Source organism: Lupinus angustifolius, unplaced genomic scaffold (assembly GCF_001865875.1).
Source record: "Lupinus angustifolius cultivar Tanjil unplaced genomic scaffold, LupAngTanjil_v1.0 Scaffold_81_25, whole genome shotgun sequence".
Taxonomy (NCBI): Eukaryota; Viridiplantae; Streptophyta; class Magnoliopsida; order Fabales; family Fabaceae; genus Lupinus; species Lupinus angustifolius.
Window position 1 is genome coordinate 9833 of NW_017723916.1, and position 7346 is coordinate 17178.

At 33.6% G+C, this 7346-nt stretch overlaps 1 pseudogene; it reads right to left on the reverse strand.

The window, feature by feature from the left end:
* Positions 1-1649: 1649 nt before the first annotated feature.
* Positions 1650-4944, reverse strand: LOC109339551 (annotated as a pseudogene).
* Positions 4945-7346: the final 2402 nt, after the last annotated feature.

Below are 7346 nucleotides of genomic sequence, written 5' to 3' on the forward strand. Positions count from 1 at the left end.
CTCGTGGCACAAGGATATCAAAGCGCAATGACATCTTCATAACAGTCAAGCATGAACGCATTTTAGGGCCAGAAGTCCCAATTTATAATGATAACATGTAGAATTTAAGTTATGCTTCATGTGTCTTAAATAAGGTACGCTTACAAGGTTTTGGGAATTCTGAAAGTCACAACCCTATGGTGGGGTACTAGGTCATATTTAAAGTGGACGCAATAAAGACTCTAGACTTCTAGGTTACTAAATTATCTCCAATATCGAAAGAAAGGAATCCAAATATCGTAGGTTAGAAACAAGAGGAGTCAAACCCCTCGAGCGCCTAACTCACAATACTAGAAACAATCTGGATGGTCCATTATGCTAATACCAGGAGACAAGTCTACCACCGGTAAAGGAAATGTCCTTCTTATCTTAATCTCTAACAATACGGATATAGGGCGTATGTGTGTAACTCAAGTGTATTGTAAGTGTGTGAGGAAGCGAATTTTTTTATTTTTCAAATAAACCCACACCCAAAGCTACATAAAACATGGTGAATATATTAAAATAATTAATTGAAAGAAAAATAAATAAATACTGAACAAACACACAAAAAAATGTTTATGTAACAAAAAATAATAAAAAAAGCATTTAAAAACAAGAAAAAAAGCTGCATTGGGCCTGACTCTCTTAAAAAAGTTTCCAGGAGAGTCGCCAGCTGTTGCGCCCCGACTTTTGGCTATGCGACATCTTAGAGTCGCCACTATATTTTATGGTAAAAATGTAGAAAAATATTTTAGCCCAATAACATTGAGCTTTTGGATTGTTGATATCCAGGTTCGGGAGTCGATTGCAGATCGAGTAAGGTATTAACACCTCGTCCGCCCGTAATTAAACAATACCCTAACTAATTGCATGATTTAAATACTCTTAATTTATTTGAATTGTCTAAAACAAATTATTTATTTTTTATTTTTATGTCTGACAAGATAAGATCTTGCTTCTACGTATCCCTAAATACTTTAGGGATTCAAAACCACGTAGTTCTAGATTTAAAAATAGTTTGTTGGTAAAATAATTATCTCTTTAAAAAGGGTGAAGCAATATAAACTAATATCCTCATCACATCCCATTTCAAAGAGGTTTGAAGATAATTATAATATTTTTTGTTTTTATTATTAATTTAGGAATTAATCGAGTGAAAAGAAGAATTGTAACGCAACCGTTTAAATGTGATGAAGATTATCATGTAAATATATATATTTTTTGAAACCAAATAATTTTATTATAGTGACTTATTAATCTAACTTAACATAAAGTAAAAAATTTGACTAATTATTTATTGCATAAAAAATAGTTCACATTTATATTTGATAAAAAAAACGTTGCACTAGGTACAACCAATTAAATTAACGTTTTTAAAATAATCAAATGTTAAATATATCTTTTATAAGCAATGCACACCGATATCCATATCTACTTATTAACCATAGATAAATTTCATTGTTTAGTTTTTTATTTATTTTACTAATGAAAACCATTTCCTTTCTAGCTACTGTTTTCTTCTTTGTTTTTTTTATTTTAGCTTTTTATTAATTATTATATATGTTAAATAAAAGACAAAAGCTAATATAATGAGAAGTGAATGTATACTTACCTGCACTGGCGGAAGATTATGCTTTATTGTAGCCAAAATGAACAAAGTTGGCACCACCACCATACCTATCAAAGTATGATTTTTTGGAACCCCTTGGCTAGTCCAGCTTCGCTGATAGCACCAGCACTTTGTGCTACTATGTATAAGAACACCCTTATTAGTGATATCTTGTATCCCACAAATAGCCCAAATGTGACAGCTGGGTTGATGTGTCCTCCGGAGATTCCAACAGTGCAGTAAACAAGAATGAAGTTCATGCCGCCAAAGGATCAAGCAATACCCAAAAAACCAACTCCACCACATTCAATACTACTCTTGTTTGTATATGGTCCCGCTATTATACCCAATAATGGTCAAGATGGTAATGTAAAGGAAGAGTAGTGTTGCTATGAACTTGACTATAATGGCTGTGTACAAGGACCACTTTTTCAGTTAATGTAAAGCAAACAATGGTGATGGTGGTTGGTCCTGGTAATCCTTAGCAGAGTATTCACCTTGCTCTTGATGAACCTCGACATCCTTAGTTATGTTTCTTGCTCTAACTCTTGTATATGCAAAAAAAACTAGTGCTCTAGATACTATAGCTAGTTACGTGTGTCATGTGTACTCAGTGATGGGTATTTAAGCAATGAGAGTATGCAAGTAAATCACATAATTAAATGGATGCTTTTTGTTTTTGTTCTCGATATCCCTTTTGCTTGGATTTTGTTGGATTTGTTTTGATGATTGAAGATTTTCTGGATTTGTTGTTGAATGGTTTTTGGGTTCTTGAGCAAGAGAGGTTTTTAGGTTGTGTGTTTTTTGTTGGAGGAGGTTGTTTGATGATGAAGGGTGTAGGGTGAGAGAGAGGTTGAGGGATATTGTGAGAGTGCTAAGGTGGGGGCTAGCATTGGCAATTAGGGCAACCTGCATGCCCAACCCATGTCCACACAATACCCGCTAAAATTAGGGTGGGCATGTACATGTCCGTTTTTAAATAGGGCATGAAATATCATGCCTTGTCCGCCATAACATGGGTAGGGCAGGCTTGCGGGCCGCCATAAATTAAAAAAAAAAAACTAAAAATGACGTAATACTTGAAATTACATGGATACATAGTTTGACAATAGGATTAAAAATACAAAACATAACATCTTGTTTTGCATAAACCGGAAATGCATTTAATTGGTAAGATACTATATTTTGGAAAATTGCTACATGCACTCAAGTTGTGAGAACATGAATTACTTGTCATACTTTACCCATCAAATTTCTTATTTTAGTGTTCATTGATGCCTAAGGGCCGCCCTGCCCGCCAATTAGAAATGCCTATGAGCGAAAAGGGTATGTTGGACAGGCATTTTAGGGCAGTTTGACACAATTTTCATGCCCTGGCTGCCCAAAATGTGCGGGCGGGCATGCCCCATGGGCTTTGCCCAAATTGCCAATGATAGTGGGGGCTATGTTGTTATAGGGAGGAAGAAGGAACACCCTTTTTTTGTTGAGAATTGCTTCCCCCTTTTGAGAGCCTTAAACCTATCTTTAAAAAATAATGGAGAAAACCATCTCCTCCTAAAAACTAGGATGGATTTTCTCCAAGATCAAAAACTCCCTTCCACTACCAACCACTTTATTAGTCATTTTCAATTATTTATTTATTTTTGTGATTTTCGAAATAATTATATAATCATTTTCTGAAAAATATATTTTAATGGTAGAAATGTGCTTTTTTAGGCGTTTTATGGGCCGGACAAAAATGAGTATTCATAGTGTCCTTTGTCTTCATCAAAACATATGTGATGCATGCTTGCACCTTCACCAAAATATTGAGACTTTATTTATAACATAATATTCAACATTCATTCGTAGACATAATACCCATATTTTTGACATGACTAGTAAATATTTTGGGCGGTAACTCTTTCGTTAAATGGTCTGCAATCATAAGGTTAATGCTAATATGTTCAATTGACACTCTAAGTTTCTGAACTTCTTATTTAACATCAAAGTATTTCACCTCCATATGTTTAACATCAAAGAAGACTTCTGCGTAATTATCACAATAAATTTTCAGCGGCTTGACAATATTGTCGACAACCCCAAGTCTGAAATAAAGTTCCGTAGCCATTTAGCATGAATTGTGGCCTCAAAGTATGCCACAAATTCAGCTTCCATAGTGGATGCAACAATGACAGTCTGCTTCAAACTCTTCCATGAGATAGCTTTCCAGCTAATAAATATACATAACCAAAAGTAGATTTTCCTGTGTCTATGCATCCGGAAAAGTCTGAATCTGACTATCCAATTACATTGTAAGTATCTCAGAACTTTCTTTGCAGCTTTCCAACTTTCTATACGATGATTACTCTGGTATCTTCCTAACATTCCAACTACAAAACTAATATCTGATCGCATACAAGTCTAAGCATACATTAAACTCCCAACTATAGATGCATAAGTAATTTCTTCCATTTGCTTTCGTTTCAAATCATTCTTTGGATATTGCATGACACTAAACTTGTCTCTTTTTTTAATTAGAACGGGAGATGCTGAACATTTATCCATTCTGAATCTCTATAAAATTTTGTTAATATATGCTTTCTGAGACAAGCCTAAAAGTCTATGCGATCTATCACGAAATATTTATATTCCAATCACATAGCTTGCCTCACACATATCTTTCATTTCAATTTTTTTAGAGAGAAACATCTTAGTCTCATTTAAAAGACCAAGATCATTAATTGCAAGCTATATGTCATCAACATATAGAATCAAAAAGATAAACATACTCCCACTAACCTTTAGATATATACATTGATCAACAATGTTTTCCTTAAACCCAATGATACAATAGTATCATTAAACTTAAGATATCACTATCGTGAAGCTTGTTTTAGTCCATATATTGATTTCTTAAGTTTACACACCATATGTTCTTTTTCTTTCTCTATGAATCCTATTGGTTGATCCATATAGACCTTTTCTGTTAAATCCCCATTTAGAAAGGTGGTTTTCACATCCATTTTGTATAACTCCAAATCATAATGAGCCACCAATGTCATGATAATCCTAAATGAGTCTTTCTTAGAGACTGGTGAAAATGTCTCTTTATAGTCAATATCATCTTTCTCAGTATAGCCTTTTGCTACAAGTCTGACCTTATAACGTTCTAAGTTACCATAAGAATCACATTTGGTTTTGAAAACTCACTTACAACCAACTATTTTGTAATCTTCTAGTAACTCAACAAGGTCCCAAACCTCATTTTGTTTCATAGATTTTAACTCATATTTCATGGCATTTAACCATTTATCGGCATTATTACTATCCATGGCTTGTGAAAATGTAATTGGGTCATTCTCAATTCCTATGTCACATTCTGACTCATGTAGGTAAACCACATAATATCAGAAATAGCATATCGTCTTTCTCTTTGAGATCTTCTTAATGATATCTTTTGTGATTCTTCTACTATAGGTTCATGAAAGAATAAATCAAAGAGGTAAGGGAGAAGAGAGTACACATATGTTTTATACTGGTTCACCTTCTTGTCCACCAAAGTCTACGTCCAGTACTCTTGGAACACAAGAGTTTTTCCACTAAATATTATGAGTTGTAATTACAATATCTCACCCCGAGATCTCTATGTACCTTACATACTCACTAATACTTATACCCTTGGAAAACACCTTTCCAAGTAACTCTATCCCCTTTCTATTCACACCCTTGTGAAAGAAAGTAATTACAATGAATGAAGAATTACAATGATGACTTGGATTGCCTTTACAAGTATGAAATATAATAACACTTGCAATCCAATCAAATCTTTTGTATACTTAGTAATAATGCTCTTTAAGTTTATAAAACTTTGAAACACTTTACTTCAAGCAACTCAAAAATATAACTTTGAAAGTTTGAGTTCAAGTTGCAAGTAGTGCAGAAAACTATTTCAGAAAAGTGTAGGAAAGTTGTGAGAAAAGTGTGAAAGAGTTATGAAAGATTTGTTAAATGATTGTGAGTTCTAAGACTTTAAATAAGCTTTCTAATCAGTCATTGTGCCTTTATGAAAGAGTAGGAGTTGTTTGGAATAAAGGCATTTCGTTTGGGATGAAAACCCTTGAGTTTCAAATCTGAAAAACTGATGTAACAACTCTTAGTTACCGATTACAGCAAGTGGCTAATCGGTTACCCAAACATGATGTTTTGAAAAATTACATTGAGTAATCTGTTACTCACTTGAGTAATCGGTTACTCAAACTTTCTGTCCAACAGTGAATTAAAATTCACTTAGAGTAATCGGTTACTCAAATTTGAGTAATCGGTTACTCCAATTCAAATTTTGTTGGATCACTGATTCTCACTTATGTAACCTCTTACTCAAATTTCAGTAACATGTTACACAGTATTTTGAAAAAAAATTTCATTTAAAACTTGAAGTGTTTCAATTTCTTTTAAAATATTTTGAGCATTACTACTTTGGTATATTAAAGTGTATATGATAGAAGTACCTATTTAGACTTAGACTAATTGTCTTGAAGCTTTAATCTTCTTGGTCTTCATAAGTAATCTTCCTTTTCTTCTTTTTGGTGATGTTGGTGTCTTCATCAAAACCTTGCCAAGGTCAGGAGCAAAGATCTTCTTCACAATCTCCCCCTTTTTGATGATGACAAACCAATATCTTTTTGATAGTGTAGTCTTCTTGAGAGCATCATACTTTGAGATATGTTGAAGTTTGACTTGAGTATGCTCCCCCTATCTTGTATGATCCCCTTTATTTTAGAGTAATGTGCCTGAAATAATTTTACAGAAAATACACTTCTCCCAACTTTTCTCCCCCTTTTGACTTCATTAAGAAATAGAAAAGCAAAGAGATTCCAGCACGATATATATAGCATACATACACTTATATAATCAATATGATATCATATACTCATGTATGGATCAAGATATAGATAATAAATTATTGCAATGCATAAATAAGATGTTTCAAACATGTATCCATGAATGGAACAATAAAGCACAAAATTCATAAAGTAACTTGTCCGGGAATATGCAGCAATAACTTAAAAACAACAAATAAGCAGAATAAAAAATTTGTCCGAATTTTGAAAACAATACAACCAGAAAATCCTAACAACAGATATTATAAGACTCGGGCTCAGAATTGTCTTCATCCATATCCATGCTATCCATCCTATAGGAGAGGTAATGAAGTTAATATTGGTTGATTCTGAGAGTCGAGAGCATCCATCTGGTTAGTGATGTAGCCTCAGAGAGAAAACAACTCATCCATAATCATTTGGTTCGTAGGCATAGCAGCAGATGAGGACGATTGAGCATGAAACTCAAACTGTTGTGATTTTCAGGTTCAGATGGTTCAGTAGCAGTAGTCGGTTTATCGGTTCTTTGTTTATAGGTGCGGGTTCGAGGGTCTTGGGTGAAAACCATTTTGTGGATCACTTCCACATCAATTTGGATTTCTTGAAGATTCAGAGGCACCTTTTTTTCACCATTTGTAGAGACACTGAAATGGTGAAGAATGTTGGTTATGAATATTGCATATGGCAAAGGACTTTAAGTACCTCTAATAGTCGACATTTGTCTCATTATCATTAGAGCCTAATTGATCTTGATGTTAAACTTTAAAGCATACATTAATTGGAGTTCTATGTCACTTATTTGAGAATGATTTGAAAATTTTGGTAAGATGACATAGCTCAAAAAATAATGAAGC